The sequence below is a fragment of the Chiloscyllium plagiosum genome, unplaced genomic scaffold (genome assembly GCF_004010195.1).
Source record: "Chiloscyllium plagiosum isolate BGI_BamShark_2017 unplaced genomic scaffold, ASM401019v2 scaf_37108, whole genome shotgun sequence".
In the NCBI taxonomy this organism is placed as follows: Eukaryota; Metazoa; Chordata; class Chondrichthyes; order Orectolobiformes; family Hemiscylliidae; genus Chiloscyllium; species Chiloscyllium plagiosum.
The window spans coordinates 1,295-5,711 of NW_025198722.1; the positions used below are offsets into that span (position 1 = coordinate 1,295).

General features: G+C 46.1%; 1 long non-coding RNA gene across 1 annotated transcript; it reads right to left on the reverse strand.

Moving 5' to 3' along the window:
* Positions 1–434: 434 nt before the first annotated feature.
* On the reverse strand, positions 435–4,094 carry LOC122546004. The gene is made up of 3 exons (XR_006310644.1): positions 4,026–4,094; positions 3,282–3,387; positions 435–538 (listed from the first exon to the last, which is right to left on the reverse strand). It is a non-coding gene; the product is annotated as an uncharacterized LOC122546004 (long non-coding RNA).
* Between the last annotated feature and the right edge of the window lie 323 nt (positions 4,095–4,417).

Here is a 4,417-nt window from a genome sequence, read left to right on the forward strand (position 1 = left end):
CAGGATTTTCCAACAATGGTGAGGTAAATATTAGTTTTTCACAGAATGGGAGAGAAGGACATAACCAAAAAAAGACCAACAGACAGAACAAGGAACAATATCTATGAATTGGCGAAGGGGAGTAATGAGGCGGCAGTGAAGGAAAGAGAGTTTGAAAGTGAGTTTAGCGAGGTTTGGGTAAAGGGTCATGGTGAGCTCTGATAAGGCTTGACAAGAGACTGGAGAAAGATGTAGGTTTAGGACAAAAACCAGGAACACCACGTGAGGCAGTTTGGCTCAGTGGGCTAGCGGGAGGGAGAGAAGCAGCAGATTGGATTATCTCAGTCTTCGTGTCAGAGAAATTCCATTGCTCCTCACTCGGTGTTGGAGGGGAGGATGGAGGAGACAGGATGATGGACAGTGTTTTACAAAGAAACAAAACCAGGGTTAGTGATCTTCAAAACGAGTGAACAAACCTGATGTATTTAGCTTTTATCCTGAATATTAAAACAAACTACTGAAGTCCTGGTTCGAATCCCGTCTTGGCAGATGGTGGAATCTGAATTCAAGAAAAAAAATGTTATGAATCTCCTGATCTCCATGGAACCATTGTCAATGGCGAAAAAAATCCTGCCAACCTGACAGCGGCCCAGCCAGCTACTCACTGTACTAATCACTGCAAAGTCTCAACACAGGAATGAAACTGGATGGACCAGTTGGCAACTAACAAGGCACCAGAAATTACAACCACAGAATCAGCCCTCTCGATGCTGCAACGGCCTCCTCGCTAACATATGGTTTTTGGTGCCAAAATGTGGAGAGCTGTCTCACAGACTAGTCAAGGAACAGCCTGATATAGTCATACTCACAGAATCATCCCTTACAGACAAGGACCAGACACCACCATCACCATCCCTAGATATCGAGAGTGTGGTGCTGGAAAAGCACAACAGGTCAGGCAGCATCCGAGGAGAAGGATAATTGACGTTTCGAGACTCAGCCCTTCATAACCCTGACCTGCTGGGCTTTTCCAGCACCAGACTCTTGACTCTGATCTCCAGCATCTGCAGTCTTCACTTCCTCCTGAAATCTCTGGATATGTCCTGTCCCACCGGCAGGGCAGACCAGGCAGAGGTGGTGGCACATTGGTGTACAGACAGGGAGGATTTGCCGTAGGAGTACTCAGCATTCGCTCCGGAGACCAGGAAGTCTCATGGCTCCTGCCAATTACTACGTACCGTTCTCCCTTGGCTGATGGATCAGTTCTCCTTCATGTTGAACATTTGGAGGAAGCAATGAGGAAGTAAAATGGTGTCAAACGTACTCCGTGTACAGGATTTCAATGTCCACAATCGAGACTAGCTCTGCAACAGAATTACTGACAGAGCTGGTCAGGTCCTAAAGGATATAGCTGCTCAACTGAATCTGCAGCGGGTGGTGAGGGAACCAAGAGTGTAAAACATACTTGATCTCATTGATATGAATTGAGCAGCGGCAGATACATCTGGCCATGACAGTATCAGTAAGAGCGACCATCACACATTCCTTTTGGAGACACAAGTCTTGCCTTAAAGTTGAGAAAAACCTCCATTGTGTTGTGTGACACTATCACCGTTCTAAATGGGACAGACTTTGAAGAGATGAAGGATCTCAAACTGGGTATCTCTGAGGCACTGTGGGACATCAAGAGCAGCAGAACTGTACTCCAGCACAATCTGTAATCTCATGGGTTTGTAAATCCCGCTCTCACCCATCACAATGGACAGTAAAGGAGGGCATGCCATGAGCAGCACCAGACAGATCTAAAAATGAAGTGCCAACCTGGTGAAGCTATCAAATAGAACTACCTGCATATCAATCAGCATCAGCAGCAAGCAACAGAGCTAAGTGATCCAACATCCAATGGAACAGATCGGAGCTATGCAGTTCTGCCACGTCCAGTTGTGAACGGTGATGGACAATTAAACAACTCACTGGAGGAAGCATCACAGATATCCCCACCCTTACTGATGGAGAGGCCTCACACATCCATGCACCAGATAAGATGACAGCATTTGCAGCAATCTGCAGCCAGAAGTGTAAAGTGGGATGATCCATCTTAGCCTTCTCCAGTGGTTTCCAACATCACAGATGAGTTTTAAGCCAGTTCGATTAAGTTTGAATAACATCAAGAAATGGTTAAGTAGTGCAAAGTCTACGGGCCGTGCCAATATTCTGGCAATAACACTGATGGCTTGTGCTCCAGAACTTGCCACCCACCAAGCCAAGTACCGCTCCAGCACTGGCATCCACCGACAATGTGGAACATTGCCCAGGGATGTTCAACACAAAAGCACAGGGCAATCCAACCCAGGAAATTTCCCTCCATCAGTCCACACTCGATCAGCAGTAAAGTGATGGAAGATGTCATTAACAGGGCTACCAAGCAGCAACAGCTCAGCAACAGCCAGCTGAGCGACACTTATTTCAGGCACCACCAGGGCCACTCAGCTCCCGATTGTGTTACCGCCCTGATTCACAACCTGACAACCAGCTGAATCCCAGAGGTGAGGTGAGTGTGATAACTCAGTCCCACTCCAACACCACTATTTCTAGCTGATTCCACCCTTGCCTCAGCTCATATACTTTCATCAACCTTGTGTTATCTCCAGACTTCATTTTCCAAACACACTCAGGGCCAGCTTCCCACATTCAACCTCCCTGTAATCTCAAGAAAGTCTAAATCTCTGCTTGTTGATTCATCAAAAGGCTCCTATTCACAATCAACAGCATACAGCCATAGAGATGCACAGCAAGGAAACAGACCCTTCGGTCCAACCCGTCCATGCCGACCAGATATCCGAACCCAATCTAGTCTCACCTGCCAGCACCTGGCCAATATCCCTCAATTTAAATTTCACACACTTGATTTAATTCCTGGCTGTGATCATCCCTGGCTCCCTGCACCACACACACTTTGAGACCTCGACAACTCATTTTCTTCGAGACTCCCAACCATTTGTTAATTCATTACTTCACCTGTGTGGTTGTTTCTACAGTTGCTGAAGCAGCACAGTCTGAAATTCGCAGCCAAAACCTCACAGGTCTGCTTTCCACCTTTAAGACATCCCTCAAAACCTGCTTTTTGGCAATGCTGTTGGTCACCTGACCTAATATCTTCATCTCTGGCCTTATGTCTAAAGGTCTCAATAGTATTTTTGTGAAATTATAAGCATGATAATAAGAATACAAACTGTTGTTGATTTGCACATTATTTTCAAATCATCACTGTTGCTGAATGAATAATCTATGATGTCACCTACCCAACCACATGGTAGGAGCACCTTCACACACAAACTGTAGCTGTACAAGAAAGTCAAACATCAACCTCTCCACAAGCAACAGGGTTTTGGCATTAATCACTGCTATCTGTGGAAGGAGAAACACAGTTGATGTTTCAGCGAGTGCAAAATGGATTACAGGGAATAAAAGGGGTGCAGAATTTGATCGTCAGAAATGGAAGGAAAATACTCTTGCTTATTGGAAAAAAGAATTCTTGACTGTCGAATATATTCTAGAAAATAATAATCTCATAACAGAGCAGCACATGGTCAGGGGCTGGGCCGCAGCGAAAAACTCATTTACAAAGGGTCTAAAAAAGTAATAATACAGTAGTAAACTGACCAAAAATACACCCATGGTTCGAGACTGAGGAAGCTAGATATTGACAAAGTGGTGATGAGGGAGCCTAGAGGTGAATCAGAGCTGTATTGGCTGCTATGATCACAATGACTCTATACTGGAGAAAGGCTGCACATGCGCCTGGCTGCACCTTGCCCCCAACAAAGATGGCGGCGCTGCACGTGTCCAGTGAATCATTCTCCCGAATAAAGATGGCGGCGCTCACTCAGGCCTGCAGCCGCACTGTGGCCATTCCTCATTTACTGCAAACACGGGACTGGGACGTTCAAATTTGTGTTTTCCGACGTGCACAATTTGTTTGTTAAACTGCTCCACTCATAGCAACACAGTTTTTCTCCCGTTTCCCTTTTTATTTCTTTCCTTACCGTATCCTTTCTCTCCATAACTTCCCGAACATTCATTACAGCGACTCTGCGCCAGCGCGAGGGTGATCACATGGCTTAGTTTAGCTCCGTCCTTCATTCACTTTGATTGGTTGGAGGACCAACCGCCCGTTAGGTCCTCCAGCCCCGCCCACCGTCCTTGCATTGGTCCGGTGCTGACATCAATCACCCGGAGTCCCATTGTTGGCGAGAACATGCGCAGTGCGTCCTGCTTTAGCTGACATGTTGGATAATGTGATGGGAGAGTTAACTGAGGGGAAGAATTCCCTTTGTGTGAGCTCTGCAGTAGATTTCCTTTATTCATGGAGGGAATTGCCTTCCTACTCATGACTGAATAGCTGTGATTGATGAATCAATGCTACCTGAATCAGTAC